General features: G+C 50.9%; 1 protein-coding gene and 1 pseudogene across 2 annotated transcripts in view; both read right to left on the reverse strand.

Annotated features, from left to right (window-relative positions):
* Window positions 1-23,668, reverse strand: part of GRIP2 (glutamate receptor interacting protein 2) — a 115,006-nt gene that overhangs the window by 83,431 nt on the left and 7,907 nt on the right. The gene's annotated exons all lie outside the window — the stretch shown is intronic.
* On the reverse strand, window positions 769-21,966 carry LOC100428404 (inactive rhomboid protein 1-like; annotated as a pseudogene).

The following is a 23,668-nucleotide window of genomic DNA, read 5'->3' on the forward strand; positions in this document are numbered from 1 at the left end:
TTGGGGGAGTGCAGCTTGTTCAATCTGCACATGTCTGTGCCCCAGCTCTGATTCAGGGGACTCTGACTCAGAACAACCTGGGCAGGGTCCCAGGGTCTGTATTTTTAAAGCTCACCAGGTGGTGTTGATACACAGCAAGAGTTGAGAATCCCCTGGGAAGCTTGATAGAACTATAAATTCATGACAAAACCAAAGTAAGGAGTCTGACAGTACCAAGCATTGCTGAGGATGTGGAGCAACGGGAACTCTCAGACACTGTTGGTGGTGATGTAAAGTGGTACAGCTACTGTGGAAAGGTGTTTGACAGTATCCATTAAAATTTCAAGATATGTACATTCTAAAATATATCTCAATAAAGCTGTTAAATATATGCATATCCTATGAGCTGGTGATTCCACTTGATGGTATATACTCAACAGAAATGTATGCATTTAGGTACCACAGACATGTTTAGGCACCAGAGTATTCACAGCAGCATTTTCCATAAAAGTCAAAAATTGAAACAAACTGCAAGTCCAACCACAGTAGAAGAGATCAATAACAATGGTGGCATATTCACGCAGTGGAACTTTTTTTTTTCTAAAACGCTCCCAGTCCATTTATTGGCCGCATGAGGTGGTCGTCAAGAGACAAGTTAGAAGATTATCACAGGAAGTAGTATAATAAATGCCCGGCAGTACGAGGACGTGAACAAGGCACAAGAGGTCTGTCTTTAGGAAACAGGCCAGTCCCCACATGGAGCAGGTGACTCCTGTAAGCCTGTGAGGCTCAGGGTTGTTGTGTCTGGCTCTCGCCTGCTGGAGCACATGGTCCCTGGAGCCCACAGCCAGCTCGCTGGAGCTGAGCGTCCAGTTCGTACTTCTCGAAGAACCTGTCAGTGAAGGGGATGCAGGTGAGGAACACACCACTCACAGCGAACAGGATAGAAGTAGAAGAGGACCACCAGGCCAGCCAGGAGGCCCAGGAAGACCACCTGAAAGATGATGATCTGGCAGCATTTCTGGTACAGATTGAACTTGCCGAAGCTGATGTAGGGCTAGAAGGCGAAGGAGAGGAAGAGGCCACTGATGAACCCCGAGGTGTGGGCAAAGTTGTCGATCCAGGGCAGCAGCCCAAAGGTGAAGAGGAAGAGCACCACAGCCAGCAGCTTGAAGAAGGCATGCCAGGGCCACTCCAGGATCTGCCAGCTCTGGAAGAGCTCCACGAAGAGTCAGGCCAGGATGCCAAACTGGGAGCCAGCCGCAATCACCACTTCTCGGTACAGCAGGAAGATGGCACTGGCCAGGTTGCCAGTGACACCACTCAGCAGCTAGATGATGGCTATGTGGTGTCACCCTGCCGGCTTCTCCAGGTCCTGCAGGACTGTCATTTGGAAGCAGATGGACACCAGGCAGTGCAGGATCCTGGTGTGCAGGAAGAGGGACAGCCACAGGCGGTAGAACTGGTCAGGTACCTCAGGGTTGAGGAAAGGCAGGAGCCCACACACATCATCCATGCAGTGCACCTGAGAGCAGAGCGTGGCCTCCTCATGGAAATAGCCCATCACGAAGTCGCAGTACTCCCGAGAGGTGATCTCACACTTGCCCTTGGTGCCAATGCAGCAGGACCGCCCTGTGATGACACCGTCCATGTGAGGAAGGTTGGTGTGGTTCCTGGCACTGTTTTTGGTGCAGATCGGCCACTTGGTGATGTCTTCTGGCCATTCATGGGGGTCTTCCCAGGAGGGCTCATCACATACCCTGGGATCCTGGTGGCAGACAGAGCCAAACTGTCTCTTGTGGCTGGCAAGCTCTGGGGCGCTGGGATGGATAGGCCACGTCACCCACACTGCCAGCGTGGACGAGCACTCCTCCTCCGAGGTCTGCAGGCAGCCCGACCTGTCACTGTGCACGCAGCAGGCCGGGTGCTTCTCACACTCAGGCCCGCACCCTGAGTGAATGAAGCTGTGCACCTGTGGATCCTGGCACACGCAGGGCGAAAACTTGGCGCCCAGGTGGATGAGGGCCTCCGAGCTGGGCCCGATCCAGAAATTCTCCTGCTGCACGCACTTGACGTTCTCATAGACCCCATGGTTCCACAGCACTGAGTCCACCATTTCATGTTGTGAGAAGCCCACAGGCATGATGCCATAGATGCACCCGGCTAGAACGGTGATAAGTGAGTGCATGAAGGTGAGCCAGTAGGTGAAGAAGGGCCTGTGGTTGTCCATGTCCTCAATCTGTCGCTTGATGAAACTGTCGATGTGCTTGTGGTAGGTGCGGTTGGTGAGTTCAGCCCATACAGCTGCTTCTCCCGGGCGAAGAACTTGCACACTGGCACAGTGATGCGCTGGCCCCGCGGCGGCCCCGCGGTGCTCACCACCTCCTGTTGGAGCCGCACCTTGGGCTGGGAGGCTGTAGCGCCCTCCTGCTTCCGCTAGCCTCGCTCCAGAAGCAGCATCAGGTGGCTGTGCTCAAGCTCACTGCAGTCCAGGGCTTGTGAGGTCCTCCTGCTCCGGTGCCTTCTCCCAGTCCTTGAGTGCTGCCTCCGATGGGGACTTGAAAACTTTGTCCAGGTATGTGGACAGCTCTTCATGGAGGATACCTTCCTGGGCAAAGAAGGATATATCCAGCTCATCAGGGAAATCAGTCGTGTCCTCTGCCAGAAAGCTGGTTGGAGTGAAGTTTCAATGCTGAGCCCGGCACAAGGTGCCGTCCCTAATCGAGCGGCCTTTCATCAGTGCTACGGCTGCCCGGAAGCTCATCTTGGCCACCGACTCTCGCTTCCCACAATGGAAGTTTACATAACAATGAAAAAGAATGTGCAACATACAACAAAACGGATAAATATCAAAAACATCATGCTGAATGAAAAGGACTGGACAGTGAAAAATATACGCTGTATTATTCCATTGATAAAAAATTCAAGAACAGGTGAAAACAAACTTCCCTGTGCAGTGATACACATAAGGTGATAACACCACAAAGAACAGCCAGAGAATGATTTTCAAAAAAGGTCAGGAGGGTGGGTATCTCTGGGGGAGCAGAAGGGGGATACGATTTGAGATGAGCCCATGTGGCAGGGTAGGGGGATCTTCTAAGGGGATGGCAATGTTCTGTTTCTCAACCAGAGTGGTTATGAGGGTGTTTACTTTTCATTACTCTCTACGCTGCACCTCTACGTTAAACTCACACGTATATTTTATCATTTTAAGTAAAAGAGGAGAAAAAAGATGCATCTGTGCCACTGCCTACAATGCTGATTCCTTATGTTTGGGCTGGGGCCTGGGATGAGCATTCTGAATATGCCTGCACCACCCCCAGGTGATTCCAGTTCACAAGGTTCTGGGGCCACACTGGGGTCTAAGACGTCTGCTGAGCACACGTGGGGTGAGGAATCCAGAAGCCAGCCTCAAATGGGTGGGCCCCACCTCTCTACCCATTGCTGGTTTTGAGTGGTGTGTGGTACCTGAGGGGGGGACCCAGCACGCCCCCAGCAGAGCAGCTGGCCCACAGGCCACCCTCAGTTGATGCCAGTCCTCTAAGGATTGTCCTGTGGGATATTCGTTTTAATAGGAGCATGCTGGGCTTACAGAGGGACTCCGGACAGGAGGGTGGGAGTTCGTCGCCAGTCACTGGAATCTCACAGCTGAGGCTGGCAGCCTAGAGAACCCACCCTGAAGGTCGGGCCCTTTAACAAAAGGGTGGGGAGGAAGCAACTGAGGGGCTGTCATCAGGGAGGCAGCTGGCATCTGCTGGGGCATCTGCTGAGGCCCGCCCTGTCTCCCCAGAGCTTGAGGGGCAGGCCAGCAGGTGAGCAGGAGAAAAGGGGAGCTTCAGGCCCATGCTCTGTGTGAGAAGTCACAGAAGATGGCAGCTGCATGGAGGCTGTGCCCCTTTATCAGCCAGGACAGGCTTGGGCAGGTGGGTCTTGACCCCACCCCATCACCACCTAAGGTGGTGATTTGTTAATCACCTGCTAAGTGCAGGCAGCCATGGCCAGTGCTGGAAATGGGAGGACCCACCCCTGTGGGGCTCAGGACTGCTGTGTTATAAAAGGCAGTGAGTGGGTCGGGGGTGTGGTGAGAGGGTGTAGCAGGGAGCAGCTCCAGAAGGCTGAGGGCAAGGTCTGGAGATCCGTGGGAACTGGCCACACTAGGGACCCCAGGCAGATAGAAGAGACTAGGCAGGGCGTGGGGTGGGCTGACAGCACAGGCTGAGCCTTCCACAGGGCAGGCGTGGCTCTCAAAGCTTTCCTGCATTTACTCCGTCCATCCTCAGGACGGCACTGTGATGCGGGTGCTGTGAGTCCCATCTACAGATGGAGAACTGGGCCGCAGAGAGGTTAAGTAACCTGCACAAGGTTACACAGCTCATCAGCAACTGAGGCTGGATTGGAACCCACTTCATTACGCAGCCTCGCATTTGGCTTGTTTTTCCCCAAGAATGGAAAGACCAGCGAGCAAGGAAGGCAGGGAGAGGCAAGGGTGAGAGGCCTGGTGCTGGGCCACACTGGGCCGGAGGGCCATGGGAAGACTTTGAACTTGATCCTTACAGCAGTGGGGAGCCACCGACCATAGAGAGGAAGTAAGGATATCAGATACGCATTTTACAGGTGCTCGCCTGCCATGTACAGCCTGACCGTCGGGCAACACCGGCCAGTCAACAAACATGGCCTCACTGGTGCAACATTTGCCAAGCATCTTGCGGGCATCATCTTCTCTTCAGGCCGTAGGTTCCATTTTGACCCCACTGTTAGCAAGGACATCTCAAATACCAACGTATGAATTTTACCGACTTTGACGACTGTAAGGAAGCCCTGTCCTGCACGCACCCCATCAACCACTTGAACTATTGATTCATCCTCTAAAAAGCACAGTTAGGCCACTTTCAAGTTTTTCCACGTTCAGTCTTGCTTTGTTGAGATAGGTTTCATGAAGTCTTTCCTAATTAAAGTTTGTAATGAGGATTTGATTCGCCAATCCATTTCTTTGCTCGTAGCTCCTATATCAGTTGTAGACAACTTCTACCACTGTGGAGTTCCTTTTTTGCCCATTATTTTCTTCGGCTCCAATTCTCTCCCGTCAGATTTTGGCAGAATTTAATGTTGGCATGGAGATTAGATTCGTCCGTCAATTTTTAGATCAATAACTATTTTTACTGTGCACAGTTTTAGTTGATGCCAGTTTTATTTTGTGTTGATTATTTTTACTAGTGATGTTCATGATGAATTGGGTAAGAGACAAATGGTGCATGTTTCTTTCTTAGGAAACCGATGAGAAATCGAAAAATGTTTGTGAGTCAGAAAAAGAAAAGAAGACAGACAACCAAGAGAAAGAGATTCAGCAAAAGACAGAGGCTGATAGAGAGGCAGAGACAGGAAGACACAGAGATAAAGCAGAGAGAGGCACACACAGTGATGGTTTGGCTCCTGGCCACTCAGTGGAGTCAAATGACAGTGTCCATCCTAGTGTGCTCCATTGCCCTGCTTCCTCTACAATCAAAAGCTGGACATTCCCACCTCCAGGCAGTTGCCTCAACCTGGAAGGTCCTTTCCTTCTGGACTCAGCTCAAGGTTGCTCATTCAATTGCTCAGGACAGCTTTATCAAAATAAGATAAAAGGTCACCCAGATGGCGTCCCAGCAGACATGACCTCTGGGAAGATACTGACCAACAGACAACAGCCCAGGCCCAGGTAAAACCAACTCATCCCTTGGCCTAAGCCAAGTTGCTCACATGCACCCTAGGTCCATGTGAGGCTGGGGGTCCCACTTGTGAAGTATCTAGCAGGGCACTGGCACACAGTGGATGCTTAAATAGTGCCCCTCTGCCCTGATGTCATCATGGTCCCCACCTCAATGGGCTGGCTAAGGATGATGCAAACCCTCTCAGCTCTGGCTTCACTTGCAACAGAACAGTGGCCTCATCCTTGCCCAGGGCCTGTGGGGTGAAGAGGATGTGAGCTTAAGGTCTCCCTGGTTCAGCCTTCAAGCTGGTGAGGGGTCCTCCTTTGCAGGACAGACCTCGACTCTGAGATTGAGCAGAGGCAGACTCTCATTGCCCTTCTCTTCCTGCCATCTCCATGGTGTGGAGCTCCACGTTAAGAAAGCCTCTGAGGCTGAGCCTTCGGGAAGGACTGTGGTGATCGATGAGCACTGTCATCGACAAGGGCCAGGGGAGCTTGTCTTGTGTTTCCTGCATCTTTAGTTGCTGCACTGCAAAGACCAAGAGCACAGAGACCTGGGTCTGAGCCTTAGCTACACCACCTCCAGCTAGCGACCGTGGGCAAGTCATGTCACCTCTCTGAGCCTCAGTTCTTCATCTGGGAAATAGGGATAATACCATGAGGTATTATCATGAGGGTTGTCATGAGGACTAAGAGAAGTGGTGCATACGTGGATGCTAATAAGAATTTGTGAAGGGGCTGGGTACCATGGCTCACGCCTGTAATCCTAGCATGTTGGGAGGCCAAGGCAGGAGGATCACTTGAGGTCAGGAGATCGAGACCAGCCTGGCCAACATGGTGAAACACCATCTCTACTAAAAATACAAAAATTGGCCAGGCGTAGCGGCAGGCACCTATAATTCCAGCTACTCGGGAAGCTGAAACAGGAGAATCACTTGAGCCTGGGAGGCAGAGGTTGCAGTGAACTGAGATCGTGCCACTGCATTCCAGCCTGGGCGACACAGCAAGACTCCGTCTCAGGAAAAAAAAAAGAAAAAAAAAAAAGAATTTATGAAGGAATGGGTTTTTCCTTCCTTATTTGTCAGGTGAGTCAACAGCGAGGTAGAAGAGCTGTCGTCTGAGCTGGATTATTTTCACATGTGGTGACCCACGCCAGCTGTTTTCTCTCTCTCTGGCCCTCGATTTCCTCTCCAATAAAGTGAACCTAACAGTTTCTTGTAAAAAGCTAAATACACACTTAGCATGCAACCCAGCAATCCCACTGCTAGGTATTTAGCCAAGAGAAAGGAAACACATATTCACACGACACTTGCATATCCGTGTTTAGGGCAGCTGTATCCACAGCATCCCAAACTAGAACCCACACAAATGCCCACGAACAAGTGGATGGATGAACGCTCTGAGGTACACCCGCTCCCTGGAAGAACAAGGCACTGACGCGCAACCACATGGGTGGGTCTCAAAACAGGCTGAGCCAAAGAGGCCGGAGACAAAAGATATCCACGCTGTGATTCAGTTTATATGAAACTCTTAAACACAAATCAAATACATACCAACAGCAAGATCAGTGGTGGCCTAGGTCTGGTGGGAATGTTCTAATTGTACCTTGATTGGGTTGGTGGCTACACAAATGTATACATTTGCCAAAACGTACTAAACTGTACACTAAAAATGAGTGTGTTTTATTGTATATACATTAGACTTCAACAAAGTTAATTTTTTTTTAAATGTCCCTGAGACAACCTTCTTGCAAACTTTTCAGGGCTCGTATGTGATCGGATGGGATGATGGGCATGTAGGAACTTTGTCAGGCGGGAAAGCACTTTACAGGTGGGAGGCATTGTGGTAACTTCTATGGTTGGTACTGAAAACAGCAACTACAGCTCAACAACGCAGGTTCTACTGACAGTCTCCCACCAAGATGAGAATGCCACAGCCCTGGAGTCAGGCCCAATCAGGCTGGCGTTCAGTCTCCCACCTTCACAACCCGCTCTGCCACCTGCCTGTGGCAAAATGGCCTTCCTCCCCCAGCCTCTGTTTCTGAAGCATTCCCCTCAGCTTGGCTCTGGGCTGAACACAAGGTGTGCCATCAACCCTTATCAAATGTTGATTTCTCCAGTATCGCATTGACCGTAAGACCAGGGCAGAGAGGAGCAGCCTCCCCAGGGCTCACAGCTCTGCAGCAGCAGAAGCAGACAGAACCCCACATCCTTCCATGCCATTCCTGGACTGGCCTCTGGGCTGTACCCAGTGCCACACGGGGTGGGGTGGTGGGGTGAGGCTGTCCATCACACGGGTAACAGGTTCCCTCTGTGGCTCTCGTGACAGTGTCTGGCAGCCTCTCCTTTCAGCATAGAGGCTGATGGCTAAGTCACCGCATGCCAGGGTACTCAGAGAACTACTGTGTCCAACACAGGACTTCATGTTGGTCCCTATGGGGCAGGGGCTGGGTCTGGTCACCTCCACACCCCAGCACCCAGAGCAGGTGTTAAGCCAACACTCATTTACAAGTGGTCCATGGAGACCACATTGTGCCAAGTCCTGTTGGCCCTAGAAGGTTCTCCTCCCTCTCCCTCTGCTAAGCCCCCATGGCCTCTCCTGCCTTCCCTGAGTGGTTTCTCCCAGCCTCAGGTGGGAAGGGGACCACACATCTTTAAATTGCCTCCTGGTGTTGGATAAGCACCTTTGCTTCCCCGTAATGGTTCGTTTATGCGTCTACTTGGCCAGGCTGGGCTGGACGTGATGGTGCACACCTGTAATCCCAGCACTTTAGGAAGCCAAGGCGGGAGGATCACTTAGGAGTTCCAGACCAGTCCTGGGTAACATAGTGAGACCTTGTCTCTACAAAAACTAAAAAAAAATTAGCCGAGTGTGGTGGCCTATGCCTGTAATTTCAACTCGAGAGACTGAGGCAGGAGGATCACTTGAGGCCGGGAGTTTGAGGCTACAGTGAGCTGAGATTGCACCGCTGTACTCCATGTACTCCAGCCTGGACCACAGAATGAGATCCTTTCTCAAAAACAAACAAACAACAAGAAACCCCAAAACCCACAACTTGCCCAGGCTTTAGTGCCCAGTTGTTTGGTTGTGGCTGTGAAGGTATTTTTTAGATGTGATTACATTTAAATCAACAGACTTTTGAGTAAAGCATTTTACCCTCCACAATGTGGGTGGGCCTGATGCAACCAGTAGTGAAATTAAGAGCAAAGACTGAGATTCTCTAAAGAAGGAATTGTTTTCAAGGCTGCAACATAGAGACCCTGCCTGAGCCTGCCTGGGCTGCCCTGCAGATTACTGACTGCCGGCTCCACAACTGCATGAGCCAATTCCTTTAAATCAACCTCTCTCTCTCTCTCTCTCTCTCTCTCCCCCTCTCTCTCTGGAGAGACATGATAGATGGATGGATAGATAGATGATAGATGGACAGACGGGCGGATGGGTGGATAGATAGATGTTCAGATGAGTGGATGGATCTATTGGTTCTCTTTCTCTGGAGAACTCTAACTAATACACTCTTGGAGCCCCACCCTCCTCATCCAAACAAACTGAGGCTCCCACAGTGGACATCAGCTGTTTCTGCCCATCCAGCATTCAGACCTCCTTTTGGTAACAGCACCCTGATTTTGCTCTGAGGAGACCCCCTCCCCCATCCCCTGTCTGTGTGATTTCCTGGCTTATGGATAAGTTGGGTAAGAGCAGCAGGTAAGACTGACTGTAGAGGGGGGTCTCCCTCCCACAACCGCGTCCATGTGGTTCACAAGGCTGACACTGCTTCCAAGATAGGCATAAGCCAGGTTTATCCAATCGGAGCAGTCCTTTCTCCAGGCCACAGTGACTGGCTGAGAGGCAAGCATGTGACCTCACACTGTCCAATGGGAGACAGCCCCAGGACTTTTGCTGGCGCCATCTGCATGTTCTTTGTCCACTGGAAGGTAGAAAAGCCAACAGCCCAGAGAAAGAGAGAAGTGAAGGATGGGAAGACCAAGCTCTGATGTTGTCCATTGAACCCCTGGATACAGCCCTTCCTGAAGCCGATATGAGCATTGAAGGTCTCTTTCTCACTTGGGCGAGTTGGGGTTGGGTTTCTACCACTTAAAACCTAACACTGCCTGCCTGCTACTGCCTTCTTGGAAAGGCGTGACAAGGAACAGGTGGTCGTGGCTCAACTGATAGAGTTTGGCCTCGCCTCTGTTTTGGATGCTGGTGTTTGCAAGCTTGGAAGCAAAGCGGAGGAGTGGGGCAACAGAGGAAAGACTGTGAGAGAGGGGAGAAGTAATGGGAAAAGGAATCCAGCAGCAGAGCTGCCAGGGAGACAGGCTAGGGGAGACGAGAGAGATAGCGATCAGGGAGCATGACGCGTTGCTCCTCGTATCTCAGGAACTCCTCAGGAAAGCCACAGTTATACTCCCGCTGCAGGGTATGAGAGTCTCACAGCTCCACTTCCACACAAATGTGCAAACACTTGGAATTGTCAAAGTTTCTAATGTCAGTCCTCCTGGCAGGTATCCCACTGTGGTTTTAATTTCCATTTTCCTCACGTGAGAAGCTATTGAGCACCTTTTCATGCATTTACTGGCTGCTTCGATCACTGTTCAAGTCACTAGCCCAATTTTCTATTGAGTTGTCTGTCTTCTTCTATAAGCGTCAAATACAGCTGCAAGGTAGGCACAGGGTGAGACCGGAGGCCACCCACAAGATTTAGGCACATCTGGATGGATCTAAAGGGGGTCTTTGCACAAATCACCAAGTCTTTCTAGCTTGGATGTTTTAGGAATCTGTGACCCTCACTCTTAGATTACAGGAAGATTAAAGCAGGAGGTGTGGAGAAGAGAGGAAGGGAGGGCCAACAGATATCTGCTTCGTGTCCAGAGCCACTTCACCTCACTGTGCCGCAGCCACCCTTGTCTCTCCTGAACATGCCAAGCTTGTTTGCGCCTCAGGACCTTTGTATTTGTGCATGCAGTTCCTTGCAGGGCTGGTTCCTTCTCATCATTCAGGAAGTCTTCCCCAAGCATCTCAGCTGAGAAGGAGTCTCCCTCCCTCTCTATCCCCTGATTCTGTTTCATTTATTTTCACTCCATGACCTAATTAGCATGCACATCTATTTGTTGACATGTGCTTGGCTGACTTGCCCATTAGAATTTAAGATCCATCAGGGGCAAGGTCCTAGTCTCTGTCGTGTTCACCACTGTGTCCTGAGGGCCTAAGGCAGTGCCTGGCACGTAGTAGCTGCACAGTAAACATTTGTTGAGTGAATGAGTGAACAAGTCTTAACAACAACCCTGTTAGGTAGACACTGACTATGTATTCATTTCCCAGAGGAAGACACTGAGACTCAGAGCAAGTGACTGAGCAGGAGTGGAACCCAGGTCTTCCCGACTCCATAGGTTGCCCTTGCTCCCCTGCCCCTCTCCAGCTTTCTTTCGGCTCTGGGGGTGGCAGTTCCATGAATTCTTACCCTGTCTTATAACTGGGTTTCCTGGCTCGTGGATGAGCTGGGTAAGAGCAGCAGAAGAGACTGACTGCAGTGGTGGATGGGGGGGGGATTTGGGGGGCTGGGAGCCCTGTGATGAGGCCAGTGCATGAACCAGATGCAGGGCAAGTTTACAAACCTAGGCCCACCTCAGTGGTGAAACCATCACAAGAGATGTCTCGAGAGGTGTCCTGAAAGCCTCCTAGTCCAACCCCCAGCCAGAACAGGAACGCTTTTGACAGCAACCTTGATCAGGGCCCACCACCTCCCAGGGCAGTCCAGTCCAGTCTTGCCCAGGTCCAAGGGGAGCACAAGTTACTGGGGCCTTCCTTGACCAGAGCTCAGCTGGGAGGCCAGGAGGCTGGGAGGCTGGGAGGCTGGGAGGCCAGGAGGGAAAGCCCAGTGCCTCCTAACTGGGAATTCTGAGCACTGCTGGATGTGTGGCAAGAAATTAGGTTAAAGGAAGAATAATCAGCTCATTAACCCCCTTGCCAGACTCCACATGCTCACAGACACCTGCTTCTAAGCTACGCTGCTGACTGTCACTGTCTGCCGGGATCTGGGTGGAGTGGTACAAGTGAGATATTTTATTTATATGTCATGCATATTTATTAGGAAGAGGTAAATAAATTAGCTGCCTGCCATCTGCAACCACCAGTGTACGCCAAGTTCCTTCCCTCCTCCTCCACCCTGGGAGGGGCCACACCAGCAAAGCCCAAAACTTGTGAAAAGGAGGGTCTCCTTTCTAGTCAGATTTCCTCCATAGTTTCAGCAGTCCTAGAATTAGAATTTTTCCAAGAGGAAATGGATGCCAGTTGCTATCCTAGGCCACTTGCCAATATCTCATCTTCCCAGCAACCCTGAAAGGTGGGTTGCCATCCGCATTTTATAGACAAAGACACTCTGGTTAAGAGAGGTCAGGTCACTTGCCCAGGGTCACACAGCAGGTGAGGGGAGTAGCTCAGCTCAAGTCATGGAGGCCCAGGGACTTCTGTGACAAGCCAGACAGAAAAGCTGGACCAGGAGGTGACTGCATTCTTGCTCTGGCACTAGTTTCTGTGGGGTCCAGGCTGGTCCCATAACTCTCTTGGCCCTTCTGTGTTGAAAGGGAAAATAAAACACGACAGAACAGAATCCATGTGGGGCTGTGTGGAGAATCAAGTCACCATTCGTCCAAATCCTGAGTGTCCTTCAAGCCCACTGTGGAGGCTCCTGACTCTGCGAAGGGGCCACATGACCCCATTGCTGCCCCCATGCTTGCTGCGTGACTCTGTGCATATCAGTGGACCTCTTGGAGCCTCAGTTTCCTCCTCTGTAACATGGAAAAACAACTTTCGGGGAAGAGGTGCTGGCTACAGGGAAGAGGATTTCGCTGTGTGGAAATCCTTGTAAAACACGTGTCCAGTGGGAGGTGGGCAGCAGGCTGGGACCACGGACTATGGGCAGAGGAGGGGCTCCAGAATGCCCAATGGTGCTGCAGAGACCAGAGAGGGGCCATGACTTGCCCAGGCTCGCACAGCAATTAGAACTGTTGGGAGCCCTAGAACACCTGCCTCTCAGACTGCAGAGGAGGATCCCAGAGCACTGAGCCTAGATCTGAATCTCTTATGAAGCACCCGTACATCTCCTCTGGAATCACTCCTGCCCGCAGCCCATAGCGAGGCAGCCCACTCCTGCCTCACTGCCTCACTGCCTCTGCCTCCCTACAGGGTCTTTTCATTAAATTAAGTGCAGAATCAAATGCAATTGCTGTCGATTTTCCCCAAGGGGCCACCTGCCACCTCTTTCCAGGATGCCTGTGGGGCCAGGACTGAGGCAAGGCACTCACACACCCCCAAACAAATATTATGGAGTTGTGTTGTTGTTGTTGTTGTTGTTGTTGTTGTTGTTGTTGTTGTTGTTTGAGACAGAGTCTCGCTCTGTTGCCGAGGCTGGAGTGCAGTGGCACGATCTCAGCTCATTGCAACCTCCGCCTCCCAGGTTCAAACGATTCTCCTGTCTCCCAAGTAGCTGGGACTACAGGCGCCCGCCACCATGCCCAGCTAATTTTTGTATTTTTAGTAGAGACAGTTTTCACCATACTGACCAGGCTGGTCTGAAACTCCTGACCTCGTGATCCACCTGCCTCAGCTTCCCAAAGTGCTGGGATTACAGGCATGAGCCACCACGCCTGGCCATATTATGGAGATTTCAACAAAAAATATTATTTTTAAAGGTATTTGATTTAATACCTTTGAACCTGATGTTAGTGAGCCCCCATGGGGCCCACACAGCCTCCCCATAGCTCTGGGAGGTAGAATTGGCCCATTTCACACATAAAGGACAGTTCAGAGCAGACACAGGCCAATTGGGCCCCCACTTCTGGGACCGAGGCAGCTGGAGGGGAAAGGGACTGCAGCTGTGCAGAGCCACCTTGTCCTAGGGTGACTGTCAGGGGAAACAGGCATGAGCTGCAAGGAGGAGGCAGGCTAGGCTTGAAGGAGACCAGAGAGCAGCTCCAGTGAACTCTGCACAGCAAGCAAACCTCAGCCCCCCAGCTTCCTTCAGGAGGAATATACACAGCTAGCTCAACCAAGCACCCACTGCATACCAGGCACTGACCGTCACACTGGCTCATTTAATTCTCACCACCTCTCCAGCAGAAAGGTACCATTTTTATTCCATTTTACAGATGAGGAAATGGAGGTCCCTTCAGCTTAAAGACGACAGAGTCAGAGGGGACAGCAGGTGCAAGGTCTCAGGAATGAGAAATCAGGTCCCACATAAGCCCCCCCCACCCCCCCACCCCCATACGCCCCCACCCCCCGCTTAAAGCACTATAAAGGTTTCCCATGATGCTCAGAAGAAACCCATATTTCTTCCATCGGCCTGGCACCCCTGCTGAGCCCTCTGCCCTTACACCATTTCACTCTTCGGCTTTCTCACGGTATGGCAACCACACTGGCCTCTGTTCTTCAAACACACCAGGTGCACTCTTGCCCCAGGGCCTTTGCTCCTGTGGTCCCCTCCACCTGAACCACTCTTCTTCCAGGTCTTCCCTTGGCTGGGCCCCACACAAATGTCACCTCCTCTAGAAGGCCCTCCCTGACTACCCCATCAACTTCTATCATTCATCCCCTTGCCCTGTCCTCCAACCAGCACTTCTTCCCCCAGTGAACTCTTATTTGTCCCATTTCTGGTCCATCTTCTCTGCTCCACAAGAACAAAGACTCAGTCTTATTCACTACCGTACCCCAGCACTTAGTGACTGGCATGTATGAGTTAAACAGTTGTAGAATGAATGAATGAAAGGAGAAACAAGGACTCCATCTGCGGGGCTGGGTGCCAGGGCCAGGAGGCAGGCAGGAGAGGCAGCAAATGCCTGGATTCAGGCAATGGTGACAACAGCCCTGCCCTCGCCGTGAATACTGGTTCCCTGAATCAAAGGTGCTGGGGTTAGGGGCACTTCCCAGAGGAAGCGGGAGGCCTCATGGAATGTGGAGAGGGATAAATGGCCTAGAACATGAGGAATAGCCATACTCCAGGAGATTATGTGGCCCTTAAAAATGACAAGTGTAAGAAATAACATCTGCGGGGGGAAAGCCTACATGAATTGCATGATAGGCTGACGGCAGCCCCAGGAAAGGTAAGTCTTACTGCAGCCTTATTTAAAAAGCCCAGTGCTGGCTGGGCACGGTGGCTCACGCCTGTAATCCCAGCACTTTGGGAGGCTGAGGCGGGCAGATCACAAGCTCAGGAGATCGAGACCATCCTGGCTAACACGGTGAAACCCCGTCTCTACTAAAAATACAAAAAAATTAGCTGGGCGTGGTGGCGGGTGCCTGTAGTCCCAGCTACTCGGGAGGCCGAGGCAGGTGGATCACAATCTCAGGAGATCGAGACCATCCTGGCTAACACGGTGAAACCCCGTCTCTACTAAAAATACAAAAAAATTAGCCGGGCGAGGTGGCAGGCGCCTGTAGTCCCAGCTACTCGGGAGGCTGAGGCAGGAGAATGGCGTGAACCCTGGAGGCGGAGCTTGCAGTGAGCCGAGATCGTGCCACTGCACTCCAGCCTGGGCGACAGAGGAGACTCCGTCTTAAAAAAAAAAAACAAACAAAAAGCCCAGTGCTGAGACAACCTTGATGTCCAACCATGGGGGAGCAAGTAAATAAACCGTGCCTGGAATGACCACTCCATGACGCATGCTGCAACTCAAGGGCTTTTAATAATCCAGGGAAATACTGATCCTGTAAAGCCAGGTGAAGAAAAAACAAAACATAAAATAATGTGTGTGGTATGACAGCAACAAAAAATAAATGATAGATAAAAGACTGAAAGGAAACATACCAGAGTGGCCCTGGGGAGGGGGCAGGTGGAGGATGATTTTCATTTTCTTCTTGGTCTTTATTTTCAAAATAGTCTATATTTAACAACAATTACATGCTTAATCTGAGAAAAAGTCATTTCATTTAAGAGGATTTATTTTCTTAAAGATTGCCAGAAGCCAGAGAAATATGTCCATATCAGTTCTGTATGCAGAAGGGGGTCCATTGCACGGCAATTGTCTTTGTTTATTGATGTTGCTGTGCTTAATTACTAAAACTAGTTTAAATGTCCAACAAACATCTTAGTGGTTTTATAAAATTAGAAATGTAGAAAAAGGAGGAACCATGAAACTGGCCAACAGGAAGGTCGAGAGTCCAATCCTAGCTCAGGCACTAAGTTAGGCAAAACCCTTCTCTTTTAGGCTGAGGTGGGTGGATCACCTGAGGTCAGGAGTTTGAGACCAGCCTGGCCAACACAGTGGCATAGTGAAACCCCGTCTCTACTAAAAATACAAAAATTAGCCAGGCATGGTAGCAGGCACCTATAGTCCCAGCTACTAGGGAGGCTGAGGCAGGAGAATTGCTTGAACCTGGGAGGCGGAGGTTGCAGTGAGCCGAGATTGTGCCACTGCACTCCAGCGTGGGTGACAGAGTGAGATGCCATCTCCAAAAAAACCCAAAACAAAACAAACAAACAAACCTTCTTTTTTCTGGGCCTCAATCTTTTCATCTGCAAAATGGGGCTAACCATCCCTGCCTCCCATTGTTTGGTAGGATTGCGGCCTCTACAGAAAGGGCTGTGCCTATGCCCAGCACATGGTAGGTGCTCAGTAAATGCCAGGTGCTCTTTGCCCTCCAAGACCCCAGCTCAGAGTCCTTCCAACTACTATACTCCCAACAGGTAGGCAGGGCTCCTCCTCAAACCTTTTCAGTCTTGCACTCCATCTGTAAAAAATGTGCATTCTTCTGCAGTGACATATCCATATGACTCATAAAGTATCCATACATTACTATATTTGTATATCATGCACATTATACAACATACGCAAAAAGAGAAACAAATTAAACTGTGAGAGAAAATAAATGTAAATGGAAGTTCTCCATATTTGTTCCCAACCTCCTCCTCAGGAGACTCTCCTGGGCATGGCTCACGCACCCCACTTGGGAGACCGCTAGCTGTGTCTGGGAGTTCCTGGAGGGCAGAGTTCACCGAGGTCTTAGTCACTGCTCTGTTCCCAAAAAACTGTTGGCACTCAGTCAAGAGTTGTTTAGTGAGCTCTGTGGCTCAGTCTGGGTGGCCTCTCCTGGGACCCAGGAGACCACTGATATGCACCCTCCTGGGGCCTAGCCTCACTGTAAAATACAGCTGCACCCACCCGCCTGCCCTCCGAGACTCCCACCAGCCCAGAGCCAGCTGCCCACAAAGCCCTGGATATAAATCTTGAGGCTCAGTTCCGTCAGTACAGAAGGCAAGCAGTGAATTTAAGGCTCCAGGGTCTCCAGCAGGAAAGCTTCCTGGGGGAATTCATTTTTCACCCTAGAATAAATTACCGTCCCTGGATGGCAGAGGGGAAGCATTTGCTCATTTGGTTGAAAAGTGGTTGTTTGAAGGGCCCCCCCACACCTCCCACACAGGAGATTCCCCAGCAAGCTTCTAGTTGGCTCCCAGCTTCTAGGACTATCCATCCAGGGACCTCCAAGACAGGGGCCTCATGACGGGCCCCCTCACACCCAGCCCCCGAAAACCTGCCTCCATCCTTCTCCTCCAGGCTGTGGTCTCCACCCCACTGAGCAGAGGCCTGGGGCTAAACAGAAGCCGCCTACTCACTCCGCTCCTTGAACAAGCTAAGCCATCTCAAGTCTTTATCCCTTTTGCAAACTCACACAAATCCTAAGTGGGAGCATAAACTGGAACAGCCTTCTTGGGGAGCTATGCAGCACTGGGTGCGGGACACGTCCTATTTCCTTACCTGGAGGATGGGTGCACTGGGGATGTCTTCATGTTGCTCTTTAAAAAATACGAATGTACCCATCACTCTTCGTTGTGTACAATATACCTTGTGATAAAACAGCAAAGTGTAGAAGTGCATGATAGTACACAACTCTTTGTGTAAAAAGGAAGAAATGTATTCACAGTTGCTTCTATAGGCATAGAAGAAATTTCTAGAAGGATAGTCTAGAAATGGATGATAGTGGTTGCCTACCACGGGAGACGGGGGGACTAGGCAGGTGGAAGACAGGGGTTGGAGAAAGGTTCTTCGTGGATGTGTTTTGAGGTTTTTTTACCTGCACAATGTGACTGAGTTCTCAGGCCAATCCCCTATAGACAGTCGGTTTATTCCTTTTTAAAATTTTATTAACACTGCAACAAACGTCCTTATTCATATAGTGCGTCTGTGATAGGTTTTTCCCTAGAGTAGATACTTGGAGAAGGAATGGCTGGGTCAAAGAGTGTCGGCACTTGCCATAGCGACAGGTAACTGTCAAACTACCCTCCATGATAGCTCTACCCACTTATTGTAGATGTCAGCCTCTACTTCCCCCACAATCCCACCAACACTACAGACTACACTTTGTTTTTTTGGGTTTTTTTGTTTTTTTTTTTTTTTGAGACGGAGTCTCTCTTTCTTAGTGCAGTGGCCGGATCTCGGCTCACTGCAAGCTCCGCCTCCCGGGTTTCCGCCATTCTCCTGCCTCAGCCTCCCGAGTAGCTGGGACTACAGGCATGAACCACCACACCTGGCGACTTTTTGTATTTTTTGTAGAGATGAGGTCTCACTGTGTTACCCCGGCTGGTCTCAAACTCCTAGGTTCATGTGATCCTCCTGCCTCACCTCCCAAAGTGGTGGAATTACAGGGGTGAGCCACCACACCCAGCTAAACACCATGAATTTTTAAATTTCCCATTAAAATTGATATTGCACGTGGCTTTGATGAATGTTTTCCTAATGCTAACAGGATAATCCCCGAGAAGGTGAGGCTGGCCTTCTTTCAGCCCTTTCTGGCCGTCTGTGTTTCCTCTTCTAATCACTGCCTGCTCAGGCCTGTTCCCAGGCTCCTGGATGCTTACTTTTCTTACTGATTTGCAGATCTTTGTATACTCAGAATATCATTCTTTATCTGGGATGTAGGTTGTAAATACCACTCCTCCTCATCTGTGTCTTGTCTTTAAAACTTCTGAATGATTTCTTTTGTTATACAAAACATTTTACTTTTTATTTTCCAATTTTTCAATCCTTTTCTTCATCACATCTGCATTTGGACTTTTTCTCTCATCTGATAAGGCTGATGCCCGGCCTTGCTGGGTTATTACAAGGAGTAGAGAGAGAATGAATAAGGCTCCCAGAAATGCTGAGCAAATATTCCTAACATAGCAAGGATGGTCATTTCAGAGGTCACCCAGCCTCCACTTGCTTCTCTCCCTCTAATAGCCAGCAGGAGCTTTCTGAAGATGTCACTCTTGCTTGAAAACCTTTCAACTCCCTAATGAGGATGAAGCTCAAATTCATCTAGCGAGTGAGTTCAAAGTCTCAAACACAAAGGACTCTACCAGCTGAGCAGGTGATTAAGTGTATAAAGGGGCTGGGTGGAGAGTATGACAATGTGCCCCTGGGGGGGAAGCAAAAATGCAAACCCAGGGTTGCCCGATCTTCCAAAGAAAGCACTAAATCTATATTTTTGCATGCGAACGTCCTCCCCCATTGAAAACTTACTGGTAACTGATTATTTTTTAAGCCACTGTTAGAGTCAAACAAGACCCACCTGTGAGCCAGATGTGGCTATTTCTGCCCTCAACAATCTGGCTCCAACCTACCTCTGCAGAGTTGTCCCTCCACATGTGCACCTCACACAGCTGACAGGCCAGTCACACCACTCAGATGTGGGCACAGCACACTTCTCTCCACTCTGTGCTTTTGCACATGCTGACCTCTCTGCCTTAAATACCTTTCCCTGCTTTGCTTCTGGCCAACTCTCACTTGCTCTTGAAAACCCAGGTCAAATATCAACTCCAATTCCCCAGCCCCAGACAGAATTCCACGCTCCTTCCCTGAGTGCCCCATCACTCCCGTGGTATTAATACTCCCTGTATGATCTTGAGCATCACACTTCCAGGAGGAAGCTGCCTGGGGACACAGAAAGAGCCTTGGCTTGACAGAAAGACATTCCTAGGCTGAAATTCCTGCTCTGCCACTTCCCAGCAGCGCATCTTTGGGCAAGTGACTTAACCTCTCTGTGCTTCAGTTTCTCAATTGTGAGATGGAAATAATCAGACCTATGCTAAGTCAGGTTTCTGGGAAGATAAATGAAATTATGTAAAAGAAGTATCTAGAATGCAATAGGGGCTTAATAATGGTTTATGCAATGAAAGAACAAATGGAATAAAGAATGAATATTTCCTCAGAGTTCTATAGACTCAGCACATGGAAAAGTTAGCTAACTTTCTGGAAGGGAGCCTGGGGTATTAGCCAAACCGTGCCTCTTGCCTTCTTTTCCAACCTCCTGATTTCAGAGAAAGCTGTGGGCCCTCTATCTCCCAGTGCCATGCACCCTGAGGACCCTCTGGGGGTACAGCCATTCAAGGGCAAGGACTACACAGGAATGAGTCCCAGTAGGTAAACTGAGGCAGACCAGATGTCAAGAAAAGGAGAGAGGAGATGTGAGCACCTGGTGCCCAGGAGGCACATCAAGAGGAAGGGAAGCAGCAGCAGCCCCTCGGGCCTCTGTATCCACATCTGTCTGCTCTGTGAGATCTGGGACTTTGTCTATCTACTTCGGCTCTGTATTCTCATGTCTGGCACATAGTAGATACCAAAAGAAGTGTGCTGATTGAATGGATGACTTTAAATAATGTGAATAAGGCTGCTCAGTAAAATGTAAATGGCCGTGCGAATGCATCCAGCAGCTCCACAGAGAGGGGCATCTCTGCCATCTCCACACTCAGGCCTGTCCTAGCTGCTCCCAGGCTGGGTCCCTGCGCTTAGCTCAGAGTTGGGGTAGGGTTCAGAGGAAGGATGACAGGTAGGACCATGCACAAGTAGGTGCCTGAGAGGCTGATGATCCATGGGGCCTTCCAGGGCTCACAGGCTCCACAGCTCCCACCCCGCAAGGTGCCGTCCAAGTTTAAAGAGCCCCGAGGCTGAGTCTCCTGCCAGCAGACCTGCATGGACAGGCTCTGGGTCTCCAGCTGGTAAAGGAGAGGGGGAAGGAGAGAGGGTGGGAGGCCATCAGGCCCTGGGAAGCCCCTTCAAACAATCGACCCCACACACTCCACTGAAGAAACTGGGCTCAGAGAGGCGAGAACTTGCCCAAGGTCACCCACCAGGATGTGAACCCATGTTTAGCTCTCCTCACAGTTTGGGCTCTTTTCACTAAATCCAGCTGGCCAGATATTCGGAGCCCCAATTCCCAGCACCGGCGGGGGTGTTCGACGTCAGACGTGAAGCTCTGGGTTTCCAGGCACCCAACAAGCCACTCTTCCCCGACTCCTCGTGGTGGCCTAGCACAAGAATAGGCTGCTGCCTCCATTTCCCCATCTGCCATCTAGTGTCTTGCTTGACCCTGTTCTTTGGAATTCTGGCCCCAAAACCCCATGGTCCTGGTTCTTGGCCAGGATCCTCCTCCCAGAGCAAAAGCATGGAGCCACAATGCTGCTGCTGTGTGACTAGCATCCTCTTCCCAGACTGAGGACTTGGAGCCACAAGGCTACCACCATCTGACTCGTGCCCTTCTCCCAGAACAAGGACATGGAGCCACAATGCTGCCGCCATCTAACTTGAGTATTACCTGCTCCACTGGTCGCACCCCTGCCTGGTACACCCATTGGCCAGGACCAGCCTGGTGTCGCCACATACATGTGGACACTGCTGGGGACTAATGTCATCCCCAACCCAGCCCAGCCTCCCTGGATTTCCCCAGCTGCTGGGGTCTCAGCCCAGCACAGCTCGGGTGCCAAGCTCCTGACACCCATCTGCCCCTCAGTCCAACCTGGGGAGCACAGTATTTGTCTCTGCTTTTGGCTTACATCTTGAGAGAATATTATTTATATTATGGAGAAAAAAAATTCCTGAGATAAATACTTGCTCCAAAAGCCACTCCGACCTTCCTCTGACTCAGTGTCTCGTCTGGCTTCTCAGACACAGGCCTAGGGGCCTCCCCACTGGGCCACAAACATGACTGATCCTCATGGCTCCCACTTCTGGCAACTCAAGAATCAGACGAGAACAACTTACCACCATTTGCTGTGTGCGTCACCAAGCCTCACTCAGTCCTGGCCAGTGGACAGGAGGCATCACACAAACCAATGACACAGTCACCATGTGGGTCCAGGGCTCCTACAGTTCTCCCAAGATGACCCTGAACATGGGTTTTGTGTGAGAAACCAGCAATGATGTCACCCCATGGTTCACAAGGCGCAGGCCAGCCTCCCTTCTCACAGCTCGGGTGCGCTGCAGGTTGGCAACATCCCCCATGCTCTGGAGGCTAAAGGCATCGAGGTTCCTCGAGAGGGATGCTACCGGCATTTGGGGTGGAGAGTTCTTTGGGCAGGACTGTCCTGGATATGCCAGAGACGTAACATCTCTGGTACCCTCCTACTAAAGGCCAGCAGCCCTGCTGTGATTGTGACAACACAAAGATACCCCCATCCAGGCCCACATAGTTGAGAGCTACGCGCTAGCCCAACCTTTCAAACCACATCCCCAATGAAAGCTCATCCAGGCTCTATTTGCATGACCCTGACGGTGGAGGACTCACCCCTCTCAAAGACCCCAGCCCCTCCATAGCCACCTGTGACCAGCAGAAAGCCTTTTGCTGCAGTTGCTGCCTCCCTGTGACTCCTCTGCTGGCGAGACGCAGCCCTGCCTTTTGGGGGCCTAGACCTGCCTATCTCTGTGCCTGGAATGGCCCTGAAGAGACCTGGTCTCCCCAGCCCTCAAGTACTGCTCTGAGCCCTCCCAGGACAGGTGCTCTGTCTCTCTGCCTCTGACTCTGGTATGTCCCTACCCCTCTCTCAGGGTAGCAAGTACAGCAAACAAGTGTGTCTTTCAGTCTTGCTAAACATTGACCCAGTCTGTGCTGGGAGTTAAGGAGCCCTGGCCCTCCTTCAGCCCTGCCCTGGGCTCTGGGGATGTGGATCAGATGCCCCAGGGGGAAGAGTAGACTCGGGTCAGGTGTGTAGGGAAGCAGTGACCTGCTGCCACACCCAGGGCAAAGGCTGGGAGCAGGCTTGTCTGGAGAGTCCCAGACTGAGACTCAGCCTCCTGGGATCAACACTCGACACGTGGGTGAATCCTGGGGAGGGAGAGGAGTTCCACTTGGGGCCAGGGCAGGGCCACTCTAGGACCAGGACCAGCACATCCAAAGGACCCTGCAGGAGCCACATGGAAACCTTAGCCCTCATTCACTTCCCAGTGGTTCAAAGCACAGCCTCTAGCCTGGGTTCAAATCCCAGCTCTGCCCCTTAGCTGCTGTGTGCCCTCAGGCAAGTCACTCAACCTTTCTGCCTCATTTTCCCCATCTGAAAAGTGAGATTAAGTATAGTACCTACCTCACAGGGTTGTTGTGAAAATTAAAATAGTTAATATATAAAGCGCTTAGCCTGCATGGAGTAAACGATTAATAATGGTTAGCTGTTACTATTATTATTAAACAGAGTCTCACTCTGTCACCCAGGCCAAAGCACAGTGGCAGAATCATGGTTCACTGCAGCCTGGAACTTCTGGGCTCAAGCGATGTTCCCACCTCAGCCTCCCCAGTAGCTGGGACTACAGGTGTGCGCCACTGCACCCGACTAATTTTTGTATTTTTTTGTAGAGATGGTGTCTCACTATGTTGCCCAGGCTGGTCTAGAACTCCTGGACTCAAGTGATCCTCCCACCTCAGCCTCCTGAGTAGCTGGGACTACAGGCGTGCGCCACTACACCCAGCTAATTTTTGTGTTTTTTGTAGAGATGATGTTTATGTTGCCCAGGCTGGTCTAGAACTCCTGTCCTCAGGTGGTCCTACTGCCTCAGCCTCCCAAAGCGCTGGGATTACAGGTGTGTGCCCCAGCGCCTGGCTGTTATTATTGTCATTATTTTTTACGTCAGGCACTCTTATCAGTGCAGCCCCTGCTCCAGCACACTCTTCAGCCTCTCCCCCACACCCATTTCAGGGACTTCCACAGGTACGAGCCATCTGCACTTTCAAACCACTTTCTCTTCCTCTTTTAAAAATTAGATGCGG

Source organism: Macaca mulatta, chromosome 2, assembly GCF_049350105.2.
Source record: "Macaca mulatta isolate MMU2019108-1 chromosome 2, T2T-MMU8v2.0, whole genome shotgun sequence".
Lineage (NCBI taxonomy): Eukaryota > Metazoa > Chordata > Mammalia > Primates > Cercopithecidae > Macaca > Macaca mulatta.